This window comes from Macaca nemestrina, chromosome 10, assembly GCF_043159975.1.
Source record: "Macaca nemestrina isolate mMacNem1 chromosome 10, mMacNem.hap1, whole genome shotgun sequence".
Lineage (NCBI taxonomy): Eukaryota > Metazoa > Chordata > Mammalia > Primates > Cercopithecidae > Macaca > Macaca nemestrina.
Window position 1 is genome coordinate 84,971,010 of NC_092134.1, and position 20,682 is coordinate 84,991,691.

Here is a 20,682-nt window from a genome sequence, read left to right on the forward strand (position 1 = left end):
GCTGTGACCTCACAGACAGACAACTTGCTCTCCCTCCCAGCTGCACACTAGGCTCCATTCAATCCAAATGATAATGGTAAAATGATGGGATAATGTTGTGGGATTTTAATTTTAGTTTCTGCAAATTTTTGCTTCTTCATTGCCTTCTAGCCATTGCATTGGAAATCCATTGATTCTGAGAGATGAAAGCAATGAGGCCAGAAGAACCCAGTTTTTAGTTTGAATTTCAAAATCAGGTCTGAGAAATCTGGCTTTCAATTTCAAGAGGTAGGTCCTTTAGAGAGAAATGGTTTTGTTGTGAATTCTCAAAGTCTTTGACTTAGAAGATCACCAAAGATTTGTGGATGATCATGGATTTAAAACCTTAGAGGGGATGAAAACAGGTTTTCTGAAGAAAGTATAGGGTGTTAATACGGAGGCAGGAAGTGAATATTAGGGAAGAGGCGTTAGGTATAGATGTGCAACTCTGGGACCTGCTTCTTTTTGGTGATGGTGCATATAAAATACCCCAATATATCTAGAAATTTAAGAACAGAAAGAACCAAGGGCCAGCTTCTCCCTTGAAACTAGGCCCCTGGAGGAGCAGCCTCAGAGAGAGCACTGTGCCTACATGGGGAGGTCGTGGTGAAGTGGGAATTGTGGTATAGCGTGTTTAGGCAGACAGGACCTGAGATAGTACCTTTCAGGTCCCACAGCCTGCTCAGGTGATGGTGGGAAAACTCCTCATGCAGAAATGCAGAGTGGAGAAGGAGAGGGCTGAAATCTAAAGAGGACTCACAAATCATGCAACCTGTGACAAAATATCAGGGTATATACAACAGATGGAGGTGTCAACGTTGGCTCGGCCCCCCACCTGTCTTCAGCAGGATTTAAGGGAAAGGCACACTGTCCCATCCCTTGTTTTGATTTTAGAGCTCCAGGTGCTGCTAGTGAGACCACCATGGACCCTCTCTGCACACCACCTTCTTACTATCATGAAGTGCTTCAAATTAGACTCTGATTAGAGGTTACTCTCTCCCACCCTTTAAGAGACCAGAAGGGCCATTCCCATCATAATCTACCTTTTTGTTTACCTCAGTTTCCATAAGGAGTCTAAGCTCCTCCCTTTATCATCTCACATCACAGGAACTTTTACCCTTTTATGGCCAGATGTATCTCATAATCCAACTCAATTCCTACCTCTCTCAAACCACCCCAAGTCTTTTGCTATCCAAAAGTAATTTTTTTAAAAAAAAATTCCATTTTTATTTTGGATTCAGAGGATATACATTTAGGTTTGTTACAAGGATATATTGTATGGTGCTGAGGTTTGGCCTTCAGCACCAAAGGCCAAATTTTGGGATCCTGTCACCCAGATAGTGAACATAGTACCCAACAGGAAGCTTTTCATCCTTTGTCCCCTCCCTCCCTTCTTTTGGAATCTATTGTTCCCATCTTTATGTCTGTGTGAGTGTAGCTTCCACTTACAGGTGAGAACATGTGGTATTTGGTTTTCTGTTTCTGTGTTAGCTTGCTGGGATAATGACCTCCATCTACATCCACGTTGTTAGAAAGAATATAATTTCATTATTTTTTATGGTTGCATAGTATTTCATGGTGTATTCCATGAAGAGAAATGTACCACACTTTATCCCATCCATGACTGATGGGCACCTGGGTTGATTCCATGTCTTTGCTATTGTGAATAGTGCTGCGATGAACATACAAGTACATGTGTCTTTTTGTTAGAATGATTTATTTTCCTTCGAGTACATCCAAAATAATGAGATTGATGGGTCAAATGGAAGTTCTATTTTTAGTTCTTTGAGAAATCTTCAAACTGGTTTCTATAGGGGCTGAACTAATTTGCATCCCCACCAGCAGTGGATAAGCCAGCATCTGTTATCTTTTAACTTAATAATGGCCATTCTGACTGGTGTGAGATGAGATGTCTCATTGTGGTTTTGATTTGTATTTCTCTGATAATTAGTGATGTTGCACATTTTTCTCATATGTTTGTTGGCTCAAAGAGCTTTTGCACAGCAGAAATTCTCAACAGAAGAAATAGATAACCTATAGAATGGGAGAAAATATTTGCAAACTGTGCATCTGACAAAGGGCTAATATCCAGAATCTATAAGGAACTTAAACAAATAAACAAGAAAAAACCAAACAACTCAATTAAAAATTGGACAAAGGACATGAACAGATACTTCTTAAAAGTAATTTTTTTTGTGTGAAATAATTCGTTTTATACATTCCTGAGTTTCAACCATACATTCTTTTTACAATACAACAAACAAAACAATGAAAGATATTCAAAACAAGGTTCCAAGGTTGGCCCAACTTGATTGATTGGGTATTTGTGTTTTTAGTAACTTTACAGCTTTTTAAAATGAAGCTTTTAATGAAGATATACCACTGAGTCTTGCTTTAAAACCAAAAGTATCCAAACTTAGTATCACCTTTTATATATATATATATATAAAAAATAAGAAGAGCTATTCTATCAGGTAACAAAAATGAAGCTTCCCCCTCACCTAGCAGTTCATCTGGAATGCATCTTGAAAAGATCAGTGGCCTGTTGGACTTAAAGAAGCCATCCCCCAAAAAATTGTATGAAAAAATTTATTGAAATGTATCAATGACAAACAGACATAAAACTCAAAGTTTGGCTCATCTGAGGGGCAGGAGAAAAACTGGTACAGATGTTCTTTTATACAGATGAAACATGGGTTCACAAATTACACATCACTTACAAAGCAACCAGAGAGGGACACGAAAGCAAACCTGTACATTCACTAGGAATTTGCAGTCATTTCAGATTTCCACTAGGTAAGAAAATAAAATTTTGCGTCATTTTTTCCATGCTCGGGTGTATGGGGAAAAAAAAAAAAAAAAAAAAAAAGCCCGGCTGACGTGTAGCAACGTCTCCAGCACTTAGGTCTGTAAAATGTTCTAAGTGCAGAAGTATATGTGGAAGAATTCTCTCGACATTTTTGTAAAACAAAGCGTTCTAATATTTTACAGAACAAGATAGGACAGTTTTTTTTTTCTTTTAAAGAAGTTGAAGTTTGAGGGTTTCTTCTCTTTTAATTATTACCAAATCCATTTTCCTTGCAACTCACAAGCCTGCCGTTTTCAGCTGTCTGGCTCTTAAGCTCTCAGGAGTAACATCTGAGTCCCCTTTGTAGAGCGAAGCCCACCACCATCTGTGAAGGGGGAAAATGGATGAGAGATGGGGAATGTTGCCAAACCAGTGCCAAAATACGCCTTTAGGTTGCTATTTACAAACCAGGGTGTTGGATGCCTCTAGCAGGCCCGAGAAAAGCAGGTATCATGTGAATCAAAGCAAAAGATATGGCTGGTGCTCAGCCCCTCCTGGGCGTTGAGTAACCAAACTGAGACCAGCCGCGGCCTTCCACCCAACCCAAGAGACTTGGGAAATACCAGGAAACGTAAGAGAACTCCAAACCATCTTCTTTGAGAACCAGGAACAAATGCTTAGTGTGTACTTAGCTATTGCATTTACAGGGACAAAAACCGGACACAAAGAAAAAGTAGGGGGAAAAATAAAGAGTGGCAGTAAAAATGGTATTTTATTCCACCCCCTTCCGCCCTTCCTCTCCCCACAACCCCCAGTACGCTTTTCCTCTCTAGTTTCCACAACAACGTTACAATCAGAAAAAAATAAGTCTCAAGGGGCAGGACTGGAGCGGGGGAGGGGATATGGGTAAAAACAGTCAAATCACAATAGGAATTTTTCAAAATAGGTTATTCCACTTAGTCATCATCTTCTCCCTCATCTTCAGTTTCTCGTTTTCGCTTCTGACCCCCTTCTTCTTCGCCAAGCTCTTCTTCATCTTCCTCGTCATCTACCTCTCCATCATTATAACCTTCATCTTCTCCTCCACTCACGTCCTCCTCTTCACCTTCCTCCTCCTCACCTTCCTCCTCCTCACCTTCCTCCTCTTCCTCGTCCTCCTAGTCTTCCATTACCTGAGCATCTTCATCATACTCCTCCTCATCCTCCTCCTCGTCATCCAGGCACTCCACGTAGCCCTCAGCATCCGAGTTAGAGGCTCCTTGTCGTCCAGGTCATAGCGGTCGAGACTACTTCCTTTATTTTTCTATTTACATCAGATAGATGTATTGTCTGTATCTCTACAGCGTTTCCTAAATCTGATCACTTCTCATCATCTCTAGGCCACGCCATACTATATCTCTCAAGGACTATTGTCAAAGCCTACTAACTAGCTCATTCTTATCTTCCTGCGGTAGCCAGAATGCTCATTTTAAAATGCAGAAAACCCTAAAGACTCTGACAAAAGGTTACTAGAACTGATAAACAGTTTTAGTAAGGTTTCAGGATACAAAATCAATATACAAAACTAGTGGCATTTCTAAACATCAATAATATTCAAGCTGAGAGTTAAATTAAGAACACAACCCCATTTGCAATAGCCACAAAGAAAATGAAATACCTAGGAATACAGCTAACCAAGGAGAGGTGAAAGATTTCTACAAGGAGAACTACAGACCACTGCTCAAAGAAACCAGAGATGCACAAATAAGTGGAAAAACATCCCATGTTCATGAATTGTAAGATCAATATTATTAAAATGGCCATATTCCCCAAAGCGACTTACAGATTCAACACTATTTCTATCAAATTACTGATGTCATCCTTCACAGAATTAGAAAAAAACTACTCTGAATTCATATGGAACCAAAAAATAGCCTGAATAGCAAAAGTAACCCAAGCAAAAAGAACAAAGCCGGAGACATCACACTACCTGACTTCAAACTATACTATAAAGCTATAGTAACCAAAACAGCATGGTATCAGCACAAAAACAGACACATAGACAAATGGAACAGAATAGAAAATTCTGAAATAAAGCCTTACACTTAAAACCATCTGATCTTTGACAAGACCAACAAAAACAAGCAATTGGGAAAGGACTCTCTAGTCAATAAATGGTGCTGGGATAGCTGGCTAACCATACGCAGAAGAATGAAACCAGACCCTTACCTTTCACCATATACAAAAACTAACTGAAGATGGATTAAAGTTTTAAATGCAAGACTTCAACCTATAAAAATTCTAGAAAATATACCCCAAAGAAAGGAAATCAGTATATAGAAGAGATATCTACATTCCTATGTTGGTTCCAGCACTGTTTACTAAGATTTGCAAGCAATCTAATTATACGTCAAAAGACGGATGGATAAAGAAAATGTGGTACATACACACAAATGGAGTACCATTCAGCCATAAAAGTAATGAGATTCAGTCATTTGCAACAACATGAATTGAACTGGAGATTATTATGTTAAGTGAAATCAGCCAGGCACAGAAAGACAAACATTGCATTTTCTCACTTATTTGTGGTATCTAAAAATCAAAACAACAGAACTCATGGAGGAGAGGCTGGGAAATATAGTGGGGGCTGTTGGGGGAGATGAGGATGGTTAATGGGTACAAAAAATAAAAGGAATGAATAAGACCTACTATTTGATAGCACAACGGGGTGACTATAATAAAAATAACTTAATTGTACATTTTTAAATAATTGAAAGAGTGCAATTGCATTATTTGTAATTTAAAAGATAAATGCTTGTGGGGATGGATACCCCATTATCCATGATGTGCTTATTTCACATTGCATACCTGTATCAAAACATCTCATGTATGCCATAAGTGTATATATCTAACATGCACCCACAACATTTTAAAAAATTAAAAAAGAATAAATAAACATAAAAAATGAAAACAAATTCTAGAAGAAAACTTAGTAGATGCCCTTGTTGACATCAACCTTGGCAAAGAATTTTTGGCTAAGTCCCCAAAAGCAATTGCAACAAAAACAAAAAAAATGGACCAGTGGGACCTAATTAAATTAAAGAGATTCTGCACAGCCAAAGAAACCATCAGTAAACAGACTTCCTACAGAAAGGGAGAAAATATTTGCAAACTATGCATCTGACAAAGGTCTAAAATCAGGACTCTATAAGGAACTTAAATGAACAAGCAAAAAGCTACCCCATGAAAAATGGGCAAAGGACATGAACAGACACTTCTTGAAAGAACACACACAAGTAAACACAGGAAAAAATGCTCATCAGAGAAATGCAGACCAAAACCACAATGAGATACCATCTCACACCAGTCAGAATGGCTATTAACAAAAAGTTAAAAAATAACAGATGCTAGTGAGGCTGCAGAGAAAAGAGAGCACTTCTACATTGTTGGTGGGAATGTAAATTAGTTCAGCCACTGTGGAAAGCAGTTTGGAGATTTCTCAAAGAACTTAAAACAGAAATACCATTTGATCCAGCAGTTCCATTACTGGGTGTCTACCCAAAGGAAAATAAATCATTCTACCAAAAAGAAACATGCATGCATGTGTTCATCGCTGCACTATTCAGAATAGTAAAGACATGGAATCAACCTAGGTGCTCATCAATGGCAGACTGGATAAAGAAAATGTGGTACGTATACACCATAGAATTGCATGTAGCCATAAAAATGAATAAAGTCATGTCCTTTGCAGCAACATGGATGGAGATGGAGACCATAATCCTAAGGAAATTAATGCAGGAAGAGAAAACCAAATACTGCATGTTCTTACCTGTGGGAGCGAAACATTGGGCACTCATGAACATAAACATGGGAAGGACAGACGCTGGGGACTACTAGTGTGGGAAAAGACAGAGGGGAGTGTGTACTGGAAAACTACCTATTGGGTACTAAGCTCACTATCTGAATGCAATATACCCATGTAACAAACCTGCACATGTACCCCCTGTATCTAAAATAAAAGTTGAAAAAAAAGTGACTACTTTGATATTAATATAACCACAACACCTTTATTGTTGTTGTAGTTAATGTTTGCGTATCTTTTCTGGTCCTTGTACTTTCACTCCATCTGTATCTTTATACATAAAATATGTCTCTTATAAAATCAATAAATAAACAAACAAATACATAAAACACATACAGATCACATCACAGCCTTCCTCAAAACCCTGCGTTCCCTCTGCATCATGCTTAGGACAAAACACACATGGACTTCCAAGTCCAGGCCTACCCCTGGACATCATTACTGCCCACTCCACTCCATTACTGCCCATTCTGCTTTAGTCACACTGGCTTCCTTTCCCTCAGGTGTGCCAGATGTGCACTTCTGTCTCAAGGTTTTGGCTCCCTCACTCAAATGACATGTCCTCAGAGAGATCCTTTTATATCCCCTCTCTAAAGCAGCAGCTACCACCACGTGCCCTTTACTCTGATTTGTATTTTTTAAATTCCCACTTGACATTATAAATATCTAATAATTTTGTCTGTCTGTTTCATCTAATGGAATGTAAGCTTCATGAGGGCTTTTGTCTTAATCATTATTGATTGTATTTACAGTACCAAGAACTATATTTGAAAAATAGAAGGAACTCAAATGTATGTAGAATAAATGAGCCAACGAACACTACATAGTGACATTTCCTGTGGGTGGGAAGCCATTGCATTATTATCCAAGCCAGTGATGAGGATATTAGGGCATCCTGCAGAGGAGAGGCACCCCTCTGCTGCCATGATATCATCTAAAATAGCTAAGTTGTTACATGGCCCCCCCAACACAAAGAGTTAAATTTAGACTATATTTTTAAGAACTTTATTGAGGTATAATTGACATACAATAAACGACACATACTTGATAAGTTTGGGCACGTATATACACCCATGAAATTATCAACAAAAACAAGATAATGAAGATATCCATGAATTCAAAATTTCCTTAGACCTTTTGGTAATCTGTCATCTTAGTCCTCTCTGCCATTCTGACCCTCCCATCCTGAAGCAACCATGGATATACTTTCTCTTATTGTATTAATAGAATGTTATACATTCTCTAGAATTTTATTTAAATAAAATTATACAGTGTGTACTTTTTACGGTATGGGTTCTTTCATTTTGAATAATTATTTTGAGATTTCTGTTATTATGTACAGCATTCATGTCATTCATTTTCACCGCTGAGTAATATTCCATCATGTGGTGTATTCATTTCATAGGGCTGCCATAACAAATTACCACAAAATTGGTGGCTTTAACAGCAAAAATGTATTCCCTCACAGTTCTGGAGGCCAGAAGTCTGAAATCAAGGTGTCAACAGGGTTTCTTCTAAAGGCTTTCAGGGAGAATGGTTCCAAGCCTCTCTTTTAGCTTTTAGTGGCTGCAGACAATCTGTGTAGTTCCTTTGCTTGTAAATGCCTCATTTCAGTCTCTGCCTCTGTCTTTCCATCACCTTCTCTTCTGATGTGTCTTTCCCCTTCTCTTCTAAAGACTCTTGTCATTAGACTGAGGTCCCATCCTAATCTAGGATGATCTTATCTTGATATCCTTAATTTAGTTATATTTGCAAAGACCATTTTCGCAAATAAAGTCACATTTACAGGTTCTGAGTGAACATCTGTTGGGGAGGGGTAGCATTCACATCACTACATGTAGATCTACTACCATTTGTTTTTCCATTTACCTGTTGATGGGCAGTTTGGTTATTTTCAGTTTGGGGCTATTACAAATAAAGTGGCTATGAACATCCATTCACAAATTTTGTATGGACATATGCTTTGTTTCTTTTGGGTAAACAGGAGTGGAATGGCTGGGACATATGGTAGGGGTTGTATACTTAAAAATTAATAAACTATCAAACTGTTTTCCAAAGTTGCAGTACCAAGTACCATTTTACATTCCTACTATCAGTGTATGAGATTTCCAGTTGCTCTATATTTTTACCAGAATTTGGTATGGCCATTATTTCTAATTTTAAATATCCTAATAGGTGTGTAATGTTGTCTCATAGTTTTAATTTGCATTTCTCTAATAACTAATTGTGTTAAGCATCTTTTCGTTTGTAAACCATATATATATATATATATTTTTTTTTTTTTTTTTTTTTTTTTTTGAGGCAGTATTTCGCTCTTGTTGCCTAGATTGGAGTGCAATGGCTTGATCTCAGCTCACTGCAAACTTCGCCTCCCTGGTTCAAGCGATTCTCCTGCCTCAGCCTCCTTACCCCCATGCCCGGGTAATTTTTGTATTTTGAGTAGAGCTGGGTTTCACCGCGTGGGCCAGGATGGTCTCGAACTCCCAACCTCAGTTGATCCATCCACCTCGGCCTCCCAAAGTGTTGGGATTACAGGCATGAGCCACTGCGTCCAGTTGCAATCCATACATCTTTGATGAAATGTCTGAACAAATATTTTACCCATTTTATAATTGAGTTTCTTGCTTTATAATAATAGATTAAGTTTTGGGTGTTTGTTTATTCTGCATTCAATTCCTTAATCATATATGCGAATTGCAATTGTTTCTGCCAGTATGTTTTTTAGGAAGAGGAAAATCTTTAATTTTGATAAGGCTCAATGTATCAATTTTTCTTTCTAGAAATCTTTGCCTATCCCAAGGTCACAAAGTATTTTTCTAAGGTTTTCTTCTAGAAGTTTTATAATTTCAGATTTTTTAGACTTTACCTTTAGTTCTATGATTCATTTTGAATTAATTTTTGAAGTGGTATGAAACATATCATAGAAGTTCTCCCTTGTTGATATTCAATTATTCCAGCACATTTTTTAAAAAGACAATCTCTTCTCCCCAACTGCCTATGTACTTTTGTTGAAAAACAATTGACCATATATTCATGAGTCTATTTCTAGATTTTCTATCTGTTCCATTTGTCTATTTTTCTGTCTTTATATCAATACTGCATTGTCTTAGTTGTTATAGCTTTATAATGTCTTGAAGTCAGGCAGTGTAAGACCTTTGACTTTGTTCTGTTTCAAATTGTATTGGCTATTCTAGATAATTTACATTTCTATGGGAATTTTAGAATCTTCTTGTCATTTTCTACATAAAGACCTGCTGGGATTTTGATTACAATTGTAATGAATCTGTAAATCAAATTGGGGGGCACTGACAGCTTAATATTTTAATATTGAGCTCTTTTGTGAATTAATGTATATCTCTATTTAGCTCTTTTTAAAATGTAACTTTTAAGTTCGGGGTAATGTGTAGGTCTGTTATGTAGATAAACTTGTGTCATGGGAGGTTTGCTGTACAGATTGTTTCATCACCCAGGTATTAAGCCTAGTACCCATTAATTATTTTCCCTGATCCTCTCCCTCCTCCCACCCTTCATCCTCTGTTAGGCCCCAGTATGTGGTGTTCCCCTCTATGTGTGCATGTGTTCTCACCATTTGGCTCCCACTTGTAAGTGAGAACATGTGGAATTTGGTTTTCTGTTCCTGTGTTAGTTTGCTAAGGATAATGGCTTCCAGTTGCATTTATGTTACTCCAAAGGACATGATCTTGTTCTTTTATTATGACTGCATAGTATTCCATGGTGTGTATGTATGCAGTCTATCATTGATGGGTGTTTAGGTTGATTTCATGTTTTTGTTATTTTGAATAGTGATGCAATGAACGTATGCATGCATATGTCTTTACACTAGAACAATTTATATTCCTTTGGTTATATACCCAGTAATGAGATTGCTAGGTTGAATGGTATTTCTGTTTTTAGGTCTTTGAGTAATCTCCACACCGTCTTCCACAGTGGTTGAATGAATTTACACTCCCACCAATAGTGGATAAGCATTCCTTTTTCTCTGCAACCTTGCCAGCATCAGTTATTTTTTGACTTTTTAATAATAGTCATTCTGTCTGGTGTGAGATGGTATCTCATTGTGGTTTTTATTCACATTTCTGTAATGATCAGTGATGTTGAGCTTTTTTTCATGTAATTCTTGACTGCATGTATGTCTTCTTTTGAGACATGTCTGTTCATGTCCCTTGCCTACTTTTTAATGGGATTGTTTGTTTTCTTGTAAATTTGTTTAAGTTTGTTATAGATGCTGCCTTAGATGTTTGTCAGATGCATAGTTTGCAAATATTTTCTCCCTTTCTGTCAGTAGTCTGTTTACTCTGTTGATAGTTTCTTTTGCTGTGCAGAAGCTCTTCAGTTTAATTAGATCCCATTTGTCAATTTTTGCTTTGATTGCAATTACTTTTGGCATTTTTGTCATGAAATCATTGCCTGGTTCCTATGTCCAGAATGGTATTGTATAGGTTGTAATACAAGGCTTTTATAATTTTCGGTTTTACATTTAAGTCTTTAATACATCTTGAGGTAATTTTTGTATATGTAAGGAAGGGGTTCAGTTTCAATCTTCTGCATATGACTAGCCAGTTATCCCAGCACCATTATTGAATAGGGAGTCTTTTCCTCATTGCTTGTTTTTGTCAGCTTTGTTGAAGATCAGATAGTTGTAGGTGTGTGGCCTTAGTTTTGAGTTCTCTATTCTGTTCCATTGGTCTATGTGTCTGTTTTGGTACCAGTACCAAGTTGCTTTGGTTACTATATCCCTGTAGTATAGTTTGAAATTGGGTAATGTGATGCCTCCAACTTTATTCTTTTTGCTTTGGATTGCCCTGGCTATATGGGCTCTTTTTTGGTTCCACATAAATTTTAAAACCATTTTTTTCTATTCTGTGAAGAATATCATTGGAAGTTTAATAGGAATAGCAATGAATCTGTAAATTACTTTGGGCAGTATGGCCATTTTAGCAATATTGATTCTTCCTATCCATGAGCATGGAATGTTTTTCCATTCGTTTGTGTCATCTCTATGTCTTTGAGTAGTATTTTGTAATTCACATTGTAGAGATCTTTCACTTCACTGGTTAGCTGTATTCCTAGGTATTTTATTCTTTTTGTGGCAATTGTAAATGGGATTGTGTTCCTTGTTTGGCTCTCAGGTTGGCTGTTATTGGTGTATAGAAATGCTACTGATTTTTGCACATTGATTTTGTATTCTGAAATGTTGCTGAAATTATCAGCTGAAAGAGCTTTTGGGCCAAGACTATAGGATTTTCTAAATATAGGATTATGTCATCTGCAAACAAAGATTGTTTGACTTCCTCTCTATCTATTTGGATGCCCTTCATTTCTTTCTCTTGCCTGACTGCTCTTGTCAGGACTTCCAATACTATGTTGAATAGGAGTGGTGAGAGAGGGTATCTTTGTGCCAGTTTTCAAGGGGAATGCTTCTAGCTTTTGGCTATTTAGTATGGTGTTAGCTGTGGGTTTGTTATAGATGGCTCTTATTATTTTGAGGTATGTTCCTTCCATACCTAGTTTGTTGAGAGTTTTAAACATGAAACAGGATTGAATTTTATAAAGAAAGTCTTTTCTGCATCTATTGAGATAATCATGTGCTTTTTGTCTTTAGTTCTGTTTACCTGATGAATCACATTTGTTGATTTGTATATGTTGAATCAACCTTGTATCTCAGGGATGAAGTCTACGTGATCATGGTGGATAAGCTTTTTGATATGCTGCTAGATTAGGTTTACCAGTTATTTTGCTGAGGGTTTTTGCATTGATGTTCATCAAGGATATTGGCCTGAAGTTTTCTTTTTTTTGTAGTGTGTCCTCCAGGTTTTGGTATCAGGATGATGCTGGCTTTATGGAATGATTGGAGAGGAGTCCCTCCTCCTCAATTTTTTGGAATAGTTTTTTTGGTACCAGCTCTTCTTTGTATCTCTGGTAGAATTCAGCTGTGATTCAACCCGGTCCTGGGCTTTTTAAAGTTGGTAGGCTATCTATTACTGACTCGATTTTGGAGCTCATTATTGGTCTGTTCAGGGATTCAATTTCTTCCTGGTTCAGTCTTGGGAAGGTGTATGGGTCCAGGAATTTATCCATTTCTTCTATATTTTCTAGTTTATGTGCATAAAGGTATTCATAATATTCTCTGATGGTTATTTATTTCTGTGGGGTCAGTGGTAATATCCCCCTTAGCTTCTTTAAGCTGTATTTCATAATTTTCAATGTACAATCTTGTACGTCTTTTGTTAGATTTATACCTAAGCATTTAATATTTCTTGATGCTATTGTAAATTGTATTTTTCCCCTTTAATTTTAAGTTTTAGTTATTCCTAGTATTTGAATATCTACATCTAGTTTGTATGTTGAATTTTCTATTCTGTAACCTTGCTAAACTCATATATTAGTTCTGCTGGAAGTTGTTTTATGAATATTCTACATAGATGATCATGTTGTCTATGAATAAGCACAGTTTTAATTTTTCTTTTCCAGTCTGGAAGCCTTTTGTCTCTTTTATTGTCCTAATCGTACTGGCTAGAATCTATAATACAGTGTTTAATAGAAGTGGTGAGAGCAGATTTCTTTCCTTGTTCCAAATCCTAAAGAGACTGCTTTTGGTCTTTTACTATTAAGTATGATGTTAGCTGTAGATTTTTTTGTAGATCTCCTTTGTCAAGTTGAACCAGTTTCCTTATATTCCCAGTTTGCTGAAATTTGCTCATTGGGAATATTATAGATTTTATATTTTGTCATATGTTTTTTCTATACATATTGAGATTAAGATTTTTTCTTCTTTATTCTGTTAATATGACATATAATATTAATTTTTGAATGTTAAACCAATCTTGCATTCTTAGAGTAAACCCCACTTAGTTATAATGCATTATCTTCTTTACATATTATGAAATTTGCTTGATAAAATTTTATTAAAATTTTTCATCTATGTTTATGAATGATATTGCTCTCTGTTTTTTCTTGTGATGTCATAGTCTGATTTTTGGCATCATAATCTTGGCATCACAAAATTAATTGAGAAGTATTCCTTCCTCCTAATATTCCAGAAGTTGTTGTTTATTGTTTATTATTTATTATTTAAATGTGGAAGTCATTAGTAAAGCCATATGGGCCTGAATTTTTCTTTATAGAAAGGTTTTAACTAGAAATTATTTCTTTAATTTAGTTATTTAATAGGGTTATTCAAGTTAGCTATTTCTTCTTGAGTGAGCTTTAGTAGTTTGTATCTTTTAAGAAATATGCCAATTTCTTATCCATTTTCAAATTTATTAAAATAAATATTTTCTCAAAATTCCCTTATTAGTCTTTTCATACCTATACAATTCGTGGTAAAGTCACCTTTCTCATTCTTGACACTGGAAATGTTGTGTCTCCTTTCTCTCTCTCTCCATCTCTCTCCCTCGGTCTCTTTTTTCTGATCAGTCTGGTTAGAGGTTTATCAGTTTTATTCATCTGAAAGAATCGGCTTTTGATTTCATTAATTTCTCTTTATTTTTCTATTCCAATGATATCTGTTATAATTTTTATATTTCTTATTTCTTCTGCTTACTTTGGTTTATTGGATCTTACTTTGCTAGCTTCTTACAGTAGAAGCACTGACCTTTTAAATTTAGGCCTTTAATTTCTTATGCAGACATTTAATCCTATACATTTCCCTTTAAATTGGTGGGAAATTTGTGGGATTTAGCTGCATCCCACAAGTTTTAAAATATTGTTTCCATTGGTATCTAGTTCAAAATGCCTTCTAATTCTCCTTTTGGATTTCTTCTTTGACCTTTAAATTATTGAGATGTATGTTAGTTAGTTTCCAAATTTTGAAGATTTTTCCAGATATCTTTTTGCCAGTGATTTATAATTTAATTGCTTAATAATCAGATAAAATACTTTTATGACTTGAATTTAAAAAATTTTATTGAGACATGGTTTATAGCCCAGAATGTGGTGTCTCTTGGAAAATATTCCATGTATACTTGAAAAGAATGTGTATTATGCTGTTGCTGCGTAGAGCATTACATAAATTTCAGTTATGTCAAGTTGATTCATAGTGTTTTTCATGTCTTCTATTCACTTACTGAATTTTGGTCTACTTGTATCAATTATTGAGGGAGTATTTAAATCTGCAACTAAAATTATGCATTCATCTATTTCTCCTTAGTTCTCTGTCTTTGTGACATATATTTTGTCAGATGCACAGATGTTCTTTTTATGAATTGACCCTTTTATCATTATGAGATGAACTTCTTTAGCCCTGGTAATTTTCTTTGCTCCTGAATCTACTTCCTCTGATATTAATAAAGTCACTCCAACTTTATTTTGATTAGTGTCAGCACGGAATATCTTTTTCATACTTTTCTTTTGACATCTTTGTGGTATTATATTTAAAGTGGGTTTCTTATGAGGCAGCATACAGTTAGGTTTCTTTCTTTTTAAAAAATCAAATCTTGTTATCTCTGTTCTCTAATTGAGATATTTAGTTGACATTTGGGTTTTTGACTCTCATTTCACTCTTGGTTTTCTATTTGTCTAAGCTGTTCTTTGTTCCCTTGTTCCTGTTTTTCCTGCGTCTTTGTGTGAGTATTTTTGTGATACCATTTGATCTCCTTTGTTGGGTTATTAGGTATAACTACTTTTGTGTTACTTTAGAGGCTGCTTTATGGTTTATAGTTTATATCTTTGACTTATTAGAGTCTACCTTCAAGTGACATGTATTACTTTATTTATAATGTAAAAATATTACAACAATATGCTTCCATTTATCCCAACGGACTTTGTGCTATTATTGTTGTCATATGGCATAAACCCCAAAATATATTATTATTTTCTCTTTAAATAGTCAATTATCATTAAAATAAAAAGATTTTTAAAGGAATACCAAGTCTTTTGTAATTACCTTTATAAGTATCATGTGTGGGGCTCTTCACTTCTTTGTGTAGATCCGGATTTCCATCTGGTGTCATTTTCCTTCTTCCTGAAGGACTCTCCCTAAGATTTCTTACAGTGTAGATTTCCAGCTAATAAATTTCTTCCGTGTTTATATGTCTCCAAAAGCCTTATTTCTAAAGTCTCATTTTACTAAATGTAAATATTTACATTATTTCACCTTCCTTTACAGTTTTGTTTGGACATCTCTTCATTTTTTAGTATAATGAGTGTTTCAAAACTGGAAATGACTTGGGTTTCTGTAACAATCAGAAGAGAATGTATGACCTCCAAAATCAACTCCCTGGGTAGGAAAGAATAAACTTTGTAGGCTATCCCGGCCCGCGGGATAGTCAGTGTAGGCCCTGGAGGAGGGGGTGGGAATTTGGGGAACAAGAGACACGAGAAATGGAGACAAGACAGTGCTCTGATCAAGTCTCGTTTAATGGTGGTAATGCAATGCCTTATATACATTTGGAGGGGAAGGGGTTGGGCTAAGGCGGAAATGACCTCATTGCGGAAGGCGTGGCCAGATAGGCTTCGGTTTCTCCGGTCAGACGTCATGTTGCGCCTGCGCTGTCAGGTAGTCTTTTCGCGGGCGTGGGAAAAATGAATGAAGAAGAAGCGGGAAGAGCGCCATCTTTTAATGGCGGTATTAATACAGGGAAGAAGGTAAATCTAGGGAGAAGGTGTGGGGTGGAAATGAATATAGCTCAGGCGTTTAATCCTTAATTATTATTCGCTATGGCCGGGGCGTGCAGCTCCGGACAGGTCCCCCTTTTTATATTTTTATGATAAGAAAACCCCTCGGGAACTGCGCCTGTCTTAGGTTGGGTCAACTCACCCCCACCTTCTAGGCCCGTCATGGGATAAGGCAGCAGCAAGGGCGGCCCTCCTGTCTTAGGCTCCGATGGAGATAGTGTCCTCTTACCCGTCATTGACTGTCCAGTTCAGCACACAGGGGAGGTGGCCTTATTAAGGTAAATAAGACTCACCATTTTCAGTCATCTCAAGGCGATGATAATGGACCTGTATAGGTTTGGCCTGGAAGGCCTCGATTTGTTGTCTGACAAATGCCATAAGCTTATTAAGGATTATAGGCCCGAGAGTGAGGAAAAGTAGAAGAGTGAGTAAAGGACCAAGAAATGGCAAGAGATAGGGGAGAAGTCCATCGAGTCCAGTCCATAGTGGATTGGTGGCCAGGCCTTTTCTGTGCTTTTCTAGTTCTTCTTGCAAAGTTTTTATCTTATCTCTGACGATTCCGGATTTGTTGGCGTAAAAACAGCACTTTTCCTGTAAAGCCAAACATATCCCTCCCTGTTCTGCCGTTAACAAATCTAGACCTCTTCTATTTTGGAGAACTACTTCAGGTAACGAGTCTACTTGATCTTGTAAATCTTGTATAGTACTGGATAAGGTCTGTACATCTGAGATTAGTTGATTGGATAATTTAGTATATTGGGTTAGTGAGACTCCTAGGCCTGTGGCTCCTGTAGTAAAAGCAGTGGTGATTCCTAGTCCAGCCAACAAGGGAATAAATTGTATGGCTCATTTCGGTCTATAAATAAAATGTTCAATAGCGGGGATGGGGATAGGTTCATCTCCAGGGATGATATCAATGTCGGGGAGAAGAGTGGCCAGAACACAAAGCCCTGTCCAATTTGTAGGTAGATACGTATATGCCATGTTGTTTCCACAAACGAAAACCGAGCCATTTATAGCACACAAAGGGTTGGTGGCATTGATTATGGAAGTACAGTTGCCAAACACAACATAGCCTAAATCAATTTCTTTAGTGTTATTATATGATGGTGAAAAGAGGCAAGAGGAATTAGAAAACGTCATCGGTTGAACTAAGGCGGGGGGGGTAATAGGACAGGAATTATTTACTAAGGATTCATTTGAGTAATTGACATAGGGCAATGAAAGGTTAGGTATGGCTAGAGGAATAGGGGGGCCCATTTTAAGACAAAGCCAACAATCGTGGGCCAGGCTTGTATTGGACATTTGAAGTAAATTGTAAGTAGCATTGGGATATCAAAGGTTTGGGCATCGAGCCTAAAATTATCTCTAAGCTCAGGCAGGGCTAAAGGGTGATATTGAAGTTCAGGATATGGAGCTTTATGAATTTCTTCTAATTTTTTCTGGACGGTTTTAATTCTTGCAATATCTAATGGGCCTCCTCCATCAGAAATGTGAATGGGGGCGGTAGTGCTCCAACAAACAGGCTTTCCTTTTTGGCCGTTACAAGGAGATTGTAAAAGTTTATTAGTGGATCCTAATACTTGTACGTCATTGATGCCTCCAGTTTGTGTTTTTAGTAACGTGGCCGTATAATATGTTCTATTGCCTGATTTGCATTGTTGATAGGAGGTATAACAGGAACTATGTACAGAAGATTGGAAAGAGCTACAAGGGCATTCTAGGAGCGGCCCGCTAGGTGAGGTATCTCTTGGGGTAGACTTACATTTCCATAACTGGTTTGGCATTAGGTAAGCTGTCTTGCCCGTGCAGGTCACCTGGGTGATTCTATCTGACGGAGGTTCAGATATTTGTCCCCCTCTGCAGTCACAAGGCTGGCCGTATTGTTTTCGTAATAATTCTTTTGCCTTACGAGGGTCACCAAAACCTGCATAGACTGTCACTATGTTATATAGAGCGATTATTCTCCAAAGGAATTTCATGTTAGGCTTCATTTTCTGAAAAACAAGAAGGAAAGAACTTCTCAGGGAGATTTATCTTCCCTGGACTGACAATGGTTATGATTTATTTGTCTTACCAATCTTTCAGGCAGCCATCTGGCTGCATCATTTTTTTGTGAGAAGATGCATACTGAGCCTCTTCCCCAAATTAAAACTGGATCGGGGCCATGCCATGAACTATCAAGTGGATCTTTCCATTTTACCATTGCAAACTGTTTTTGAGATTCAGGATGCCAGAAACGGTTGGCAGCCGATTTTCCATGACTGTCCAAATTTAAAAAATTAAGGATAAACAGGGCATGATTGAGTATGTTTCTGGGGGTACCCTTCACGGGGTACCAACTCCCCCCTTTTAATTTTGTGATAATAGTTTTTAATGACAGATGAGCTCTTTCTACTATACCTTGTCCTTGGGGATTATAGGGAATGCCTGTGGTATGTTTAATTTGTAGGGTATTACAAAATTGTAAGAAGGTTTTGGCTGTATAACCGGGGCCATTATCTGTTTTGATTTGTTTGGGTATTCCTAAAATAGAAAAGCAGTGTAATAAATGAGCTATGACATGTTTGGTGGCCTCTCCTGTTTGGAGAGTTGCACTGATGAATCCACTATAGGTGTCTATGCATACATGGATATATTTTAGTTGACCGAATTCTAAGTGGTGAGTAACGTCCATTTGCCAAATTTCATTGGGGATGAGTCTTCGGGGGTTAACTCCTAGATGGGGAACAGGTAAATGTTATGCAGTTGGCGCATTGTTTAACTATTTGTCGAGCTTGTTCTCTGGTAAGTTTAAACATAAGTCTTAAGGTTTGGGCATTTAAATGATGTAAGGCATGTGCTTTTTGCGCTTGTTGCAAATTGCCTGTAGTGACTGTGGCTATGGTTTTAGTCGCCGTGTCAGCTGTTGCGTTACCTTGTGTTAGAGGTCCCGGTAATCCTGAATGTGCTCTAATATGCCCAAGAAAAAAGGGAGTAGTCCTTTTTCGGATAAGTTGTTGACATTATAAAAATAGGTTAGCTGTGTCTGAAATATGTTTAATTTGAGACACGGTCTCTAAGAGGGGTATTGAATGAGCCAGGTAGGTGCTGTCTGTATAAATGTTAAGTGGCTGACAAGGAAAAGCTGATAGTGCTGCAATTATAGCTTGCAATTCGACCAGCTGAGCTGATGTATAAGTGGTCTGGAATTTAACGACTACATTATTGTAAGTGTAAGCGGCAAGTCCTGTGGAAGATCCATCAGTGAAAATTAGTAATGCGTCATTGAGAGGTTCTTTACTGGTAATATGGGGAAATACAAACGCATGAAGTTTACAAAATTGAATAAGTTTGTTAGGTGGGTAATTGTTGTCAATCGTGCCAGTATAAGAAGTGCAAGCAATTGGCCAGGCTTCCGTATTTTGTAAGAGCCAATGGATGCGTGATTGAGTGTAGGGCTGTATAATGGTAGAGGGTTCTATTCCAAAGTATTTTCTACTGTTTTCTCTTCCCAAGATAATTAGATCAGCTATGGCATCATAATAAGGCAACAAAACCTTTTTAGGGGAGGAGGGCAGGTGTACCCACATAATGGGATTGTTCTGCCAAAATAGGCCAGTAGGGGTTATTGTTGTGTTAAAAATAAGGAATATTAATGGCTGAGAATAATCAATACCGGTAACAAATTGTGTTGCAATGGCATGTTCTACCTGTTGGAGTGTTATTAATGCTTCTTTAGTAATGGACCTCGGGGATTTTGGATTTGAGTCTCCTTTTAATATATCGAAAAGAGGTTTTAACTCTCCTGTGGTGAGCTTTAAGTACGGTCGAAGCCAATTTATGTCTCCCAGTGATTTTTGGAAATCATTTAAAGTTTTTAAATGATCACGACGTGTAACAGCCTTTTGATTAATGATTTTGGGTCCATTAATCTGGAAACCAAGATAAGTGTATGGATCTTGTAATTGTACCTTTTCTGGGGCTATTTGTAGTCCGGCTGCTGTTAACTCTTGTTTGAGTTGGGCGAAGCACTGTAAGACTTGTTCGCCAATTTCTCCTGCTATTAAAATATCATCCATATAATGTATAATATACATTTGTGCCCATGTTTTTCTGACTGGCTCTATAGCGGCAGCTACATATTTTTGACACAAGGTAGGACTATTGGCCATACCCTGAGGTAAGACTTTCCATTGATAGCGCTTCATTGGTTGTTTAAAATTTGTAGATGGAAGACTAAAGGCAAATCTTTTCTGATCAGCAGGGTGAAGGGGAATTGTAAAAAAGCAATCTTTAAGGTCAAAAATGATTTTAAAATATTTTTGAGGAATCGCAACCGGTGAAGGCAATCCTGGTTGTAAGGCACCCATAAGGATCATAGTGATATTTACTGCTCTTAAATCTTGTAAGAGTCTCA

General features: G+C 37.2%; 1 long non-coding RNA gene across 1 annotated transcript; it reads left to right on the plus strand.

Annotated features, from left to right (window-relative positions):
• Nucleotides 1-15: 15 nt before the first annotated feature.
• LOC105492912 (uncharacterized) lies at nucleotides 16-6,798 on the plus strand. Its single transcript, XR_011609185.1, has 3 exons — nucleotides 16-76; nucleotides 151-267; nucleotides 6,537-6,798. It is a non-coding gene; the product is annotated as an uncharacterized lncRNA (long non-coding RNA).
• Nucleotides 6,799-20,682: the final 13,884 nt, after the last annotated feature.